Source organism: Sander lucioperca, chromosome 21 (genome assembly GCF_008315115.2).
Source record: "Sander lucioperca isolate FBNREF2018 chromosome 21, SLUC_FBN_1.2, whole genome shotgun sequence".
Taxonomy (NCBI): Eukaryota; Metazoa; Chordata; class Actinopteri; order Perciformes; family Percidae; genus Sander; species Sander lucioperca.
The window spans coordinates 17,409,881-17,415,880 of NC_050193.1; the positions used below are offsets into that span (position 1 = coordinate 17,409,881).

The following is a 6,000-nucleotide window of genomic DNA, read 5'->3' on the forward strand; positions in this document are numbered from 1 at the left end:
TCGCGAAAGACACTCAGAGATTTTTTTTTGTGTTTGTTAAAAGAAAATATTAGTAGAAAACTGCACTTTAAAATGTAACTGTTATTCTTTTTTTAGCGGTGACTTTTATATTCAACTCAATGTTCAAATTTGTTCAATAAAAGAATGATGGAAAGGATTTCCTTTCATTTGGTTTAAATTCCACAAGCAATTTGTTGAGTACTGAAAGCAGCAGAAATGCAGAACTGAGCACACTTTAATATCTGTTTATTTTTTCGCAAGTCATTTCGTTCTCGCGATATTCAACAACATTATATTTTCCTCATATCGTGCGGCCCTACCCAAAACTAGCAGTCAGTCCGACCGCCGGTGAGATGTTGCTGTTCGTAACGTAAGTTTTGGTTTATCAACTCCACTAGCAACTGTGTTTTACTATAAAAACCAGATTCTTGTGTTAGCACGACGTCACAGTGATTCAGTCTATAGTGTTTTATTATGCCAACATTTGCTAGTTAGCGCTAAACACAAAGTACACCTGAGGCTGAATGTCATTAGCCTGTCCAACGTATTGGAGAAACTACCATTTTGACCCACTGGTGGCTCTAAATGGAAAGTTAAGGTATCCCCAAAGTTATTACAGTTCATCCTTAATGTGTGAATACATATGAAAGTACATCTTCATTCATTTGTTGGACTGTGAAAAGATCAAGGCAGATGTAAAGAAAGACACGCCAAAATGACAAATGTTTTTTTGAAAAAGATGCAGGGACTGGTTACGTTTGTATTGTGTGGGTGCACACACCATAAATCCCTGGAAGGTCTGTCATTTGCACTGCGTTTTCGTTTTTCGTTTTTACATCTCTGTTTCCTTCTTTCTCTTGGCAACCCCCCGCCCCCGTTCCTCCGTGTCCGCCCAATGAATCAGTCTGGCTGGCTGTGTGTTGCTGTCAGGGAGCCGGTGACGGCGATTAGTCATGTCAAACTGGGCCAGGATCTGGACGGCCTGGGCTGACAACAGGAAAGAAGAGATTCGGAAAGATTCCACCAAAGCAACAGCTTCCCCCTTCTCTTTTTGTACTTCTTCTTTTTGCCTTGTATTTAAACGTTAACAGTGGAAAGACAGGGTGGGAATGAGAGGGGAAGCTGGGGGTGAAAAAGGACACGTGCATAGAAAGTCCCAGGTCAGATTCTAACATGGTACACCTTTCATCCAGATGAGCCACCACGATGGTCCAACATCTGCCCTTCCTTTTTGTCCCAGAGAAGAGCATGAGTTTGTGCGTTATGAGTGCGTGTTGCTTCTTACGCTACAAATAGCGTGCAAATTGACATGCATATACAACTTCCTCTAATGTATTTACAGTACTCTATGTATGGGTTTGTGTGATTTTGTGCTTGGTTAGTGTTCCGTGTTGCTGTCAGGATGTGGTTAACGTTACTAATGTGTTGATTTGCCTGGGCTTTACTCTTTGTGTAGGTTGTAACGTTGCTTGCTGGATTTGTCTTGAAATATTATGTTATGGGATTTAGGAGAGCACGTCTTCACGATGACAAGTTGTATCTTTACACTTGGTTGACATGCAATCAGTTGCCTAAGTTATTAGCGGTCAAATGTTAGGGTAGTATTAATAACTTTGCAATAACATTAACTAAACGTAACCTTTGTAATCGAAGTTAGCGTAGGTAAATAAACAATGCTTGCTGGTCATAAATGATCTGTTAAACAGACCGATGCTGTTGAGAGCTAGCAATTAGCAATAACTTTGGATTAGAACTCAGCTGGTCCGTTGGTACAGATTCGTAGTTCACTGACCTTTTTGTAGTTTTAGTTGACCTATGTGTAAAAAATAAATCTCTCATCTACTCTATACTGACGTGTGGAACGTGATGCCAGCCTCCCTGGTCTCTTTGGTCCTTTTGGTAAAGCAATAGGTGCTGCAGAGTTGATAATATACTGCAGTTGTTGCCCATAGGTGGCGATTGTAAACAGTACCCAGGTAGTTAATAGTTATGAGATAGTGTAGCATCTACGGTTTCATATCTGTGGTCATAACCTCCGCAAAATGACTCCTTTCACTATCATAATTTGATCCATTCCGTCCGATAAAATTTGGAAAGTCTAGAAAAGCCGTACGATTTAATCATTTTAGTCCCATTCAAGTTAGCGGAGTGCTAAACCGGAAATAGCCGGCCGGCAGATGTTTTCAGTGCGACTGCTCTACGGGCCACACAGTGTGGAAGCAGCGCCGACCATACGGGTGATTTTAGACACAGTCAAACTTTTTTGGCTTCATGTGCCACTGAGCAACTTTCATAGGAATGAACGGGACCCTGCCTCCAACGCTGTATCCAGTTCTCTTTATACATCCATGACTGTGAGCATGTTAGCATGCTGACATTTATATTATCATAGCATTTTTGCCTAGATAAAGCCTCACAGAGCTGTTAGCATGGCTGCAAACTCTAAATCCTGTTAGATTAGATCACAGTTGATGTCACCTGAGTCAAGACCAAAGAAATGTGGGGCGGCTTCTGCTGTAAATCCAACATCAAAGCATTGTCAGGCTAAATTCACAGCACAGACTGCAGGAAGACATTTTGTTTGACAAACTAATTTCCAAGACAACTTTATAATGATTCATATTTTGCGATCGTTTTGGGCAACATTCAATTTTAAAGACATTTACAAAGTGGCATGAATGTAAAAAGCACGCAGTTCCAAAAAAACTGTGAGCAGACCTGAGCTCCTCTGTGCAGCATGTGTGTGTTGTATATAGTATCATACCAACATCCATGTTCAGTTAACTCAACTCCTTTGATCCCTCTGTTACGGTAGGTGTGTGTTACTTCGGGCCAATCAGACGGTTGTTTTGCAGCACGTCAACCAATGGAGGAGAAGTAGTGGCGTCCCTGAGCCAATGAACACCGTTGTTTTGTATGTTTGGGCTGGCTGTATGCAGCTGTTCAACACATGCAGAACATGTGGTTTGGCTCCACATGATTGTGTGTGGTGAGTGTGTGTGCATCAATATGTGTGTGTGTGTGTGTGTGTGTGTACCTTGTGCCAAACCCGCTGTGGCCCCGCCTGATTCTGGTCTCAGTTTTCTTTCACTTTTTTTTCCATCCCTCCCCCTCTTGTCCTTTCTTATCTTTCCTCACTTTCCTTCTCTCTCTCTCTCTCTCTCTCTCTCTCTCTCTCTCTCTCGTCCTCGTCCTTGTCCTCTTCCTGGAGCCATCGCCATAGCAACAAGCACACAGTGCCGGCCAGGAAATTTGTGGATCACCGACGGTTATTCCAATTCAGCATTCCGGGGTCCGGTTGGACACTTTAGTCCTGCGCTCTGTGTGTGTGTGTGTGTGTGTGTGTGTGTGTGTGTGTGTGTGTGTGTGTGTGTGTGTGTGTGTGTGTGTGTGTGTGTGTGTGTGTGTGTGTGTGTGTGTGTGTGTGTGTGTGTGTGTGTGTGTGTGTGCGCTCGTGCGTGAGTTTTAGCATGGGATTACACTATAATCTGACAATACGGATTAGCACAGGCAGACCTACTGGCCCACTGGCTATCATACATTCAGTGTCTTTTTTTCTCTTTCTCTCTGTTAACAATTATCATCTTCATCAGCGCCATCATCATCCCTCCATCTCTGTTTTCTCTTTCTTCTCGTCCTCGTAATCATTTTCCACCGGCGGCAGCTTCTCTCATCCCTCTTTTGGTCTCTGTCCTCAGCTCTCATCCCCGTCCCGTCCCGTCTCATCCCTTCCCATCTTTCCTCCCACCCCATTCTTTTATTCATGCCCCCACCGATACGTCCATCTCTCCCTCCTGTCCATCCTTTTCATCTCTGATTCTATCATCCCTGCATCCATCCTTTTAACCCCCACCCCTTTCTGTATGCCTCCCACATTCTGCCCTCCTTCTCTCTGCTCGCTTCATTTGCCTTTTTTCAGTTTCCAGTTGGACTCTCATCCCGCTATTCGTCCTCTTTTCCTTCCTTCCCTCTTTCCTCCTTGCCTAACACCCCCCCCCCCCATCTCTCATTCATCCAAATCTCTAAAAACACTAAACTCTCATGGGATCGAAGAGGAGAAATTCCCTTTCACACGTTTATTTTTCTCCCTAATCACTCCAGCTCTCGAGGCTTTTATCTTTGCCTGCATCATCTCTTTTCCATTTCTTTCTTCTCTCCCTCTTTCTGCTGCCCCCCCCTCCCACCTCCACCCCAGTCACCCTGCCGGGGGAACCCCGGGCCCCCGTCTGCATGCTACTATGGTTGCAGGGCCGAGTGCCAACGCGCGGGGGGGGGGTGTTGGTGCTGGGTCTGTGGGTAGCAAAAGGGAAACTTGTTTGAGTTCAGTTCAGCGCAGTTGCTCATTCTTTCTTTCGTTCTTTAGTTCCGGTTGCTTGCACAGAGATGCAACATACTGCAGGTCCATGGATCGTTAAAATGTCAGTTAATATACTGGACAGGGTCGGCAGTACAAGCAGAGCTGAAATAATTAGTCATAGATAGACAAAATAATAATTTGCAACTATTTAGATAATGAATGACGCTTTTGGATCGAGCTTCTCAAATGTAAGGATTTGTGTTGTAAATGTAATTGCAAAAATATGCAAAAATATTTCTGTTTTGGACTATTAGTTGGACAAAACAACTATTTGAAAATGCCACTTTGGGCTCTAAGAAATTATATTTTTTACAATTAATAGACTGAATGATTAAACAATTTAAATAATTGGCAGATTCATCTAGGGCTGGGTTAAAATAATCGATTCTCCAATTAAAACCGATCTTTGCTTGAGTGATCTGATATTGATTCATAAAATCCAGAAATCAGTCTTTTAATATATGCCTTTTGACCATGGATGTATGGTAAGTAAAAAGTACTTTAAACGTACTTTAACGGTCAATTCTTAATATAAACATTAACCTGGTGCATTAGAAAACACATTGGGTTGCTTCTTGCTTGTATAATTTACAGCATAAGTTCTCTGAGAATCTCTTTCATATATAAGCTAAATTTGCCACGACTTGGAATTGCAGGCTTGGACCCAAAAGTGCAGAGTGTAGAGACGAGAAGGCAATGGAAGATTTAGAAGGTTTATTAAATGAAAACGGCTTACAAAAAAAAAAAGTGTCCAGAGGCAGGCGGGCAATCTGGGAACAGACACACACAAAAAACAGTAACAGGCAAAACTTCAGCACACAAGGAAGACGCAAGAAATGACGACGATCGGACAAGAGACAAAGCACAGATGTTACGTTTATGTATGTTTGTCTCAGTTCACATGCAAACGTGCAAACAAAGTTTTCCAAAATCTCCACTCTGGCCGGAGTTTTTAGAAAGAATCGTTTTCAGGGACGGATTCTCCTTTTGCGTGTAAACGAAGGGCACAAACAAAGAGAAATGTCTCCGTTTTTAAAAATAACCATGTACGTGTAAACGGGGTAAGAGACTACATACCCAAGGTAACGAGGGACAGCTGACAAGAGGGCTGATGAACAGGTGGAACACATCAGGGCGGGGCAGACAATCACAGAGGCGGGAAAACACACAAGGCAGGGAGTCAAACAAGACAGAAGATATTCCCATTTAAGATGCTGGAATCACAGAATTTTGACACTTCTTCATAAAAACATGACTCAAATCGATCATCTTTGCAGTTCTAGTTTACTGGTCACAAGGACTGCTCAGGCTCTGGTATAAGTTGTACGATGTCTGTGAGCTTTCTGAAGTCTGCGAAAATAACCCTGATGATGATAATGATGATGATGACGAGGTTACTGTAGGTTGGGCTTTAAACTTCTTAACAGAAAACCTGTGTTACAAACTATGACAACATTTTTGAACTTTATTCTCGTTGAGGTAAAATATCTGGTCACCAGTCTTAAAAATGATCTGTTATACAGACAATCAGGCCAATTGGCTCAGGGCAGGGCAGGGCTATCAGTAGCAGGCAGACAGTAGCTGCAGACACAGCTACAATAACGCCATTGTTCTCAATGTAACTCTAGTCTCTCTCTCTCTCT

At 42.7% G+C, this 6,000-nt stretch overlaps 1 protein-coding gene and 1 long non-coding RNA gene across 11 annotated transcripts in view; one reads left to right on the top strand and one right to left on the bottom strand.

Annotated features, from left to right (window-relative positions):
• Positions 1-6,000, top strand: part of caskin1 (CASK interacting protein 1) — a 137,720-nt gene that overhangs the window by 16,893 nt on the left and 114,827 nt on the right. The window lies entirely within an intron of this gene.
• Positions 2,242-6,000, bottom strand: part of LOC116063805 — a 23,260-nt gene continuing 19,501 nt past the window's right edge. Inside the window, exon 3 of the long non-coding RNA XR_004108376.2 lies at positions 2,242-2,336. This is a non-coding gene — a long non-coding RNA (uncharacterized LOC116063805). The remainder of the gene's footprint in view (positions 2,337-6,000) is intronic.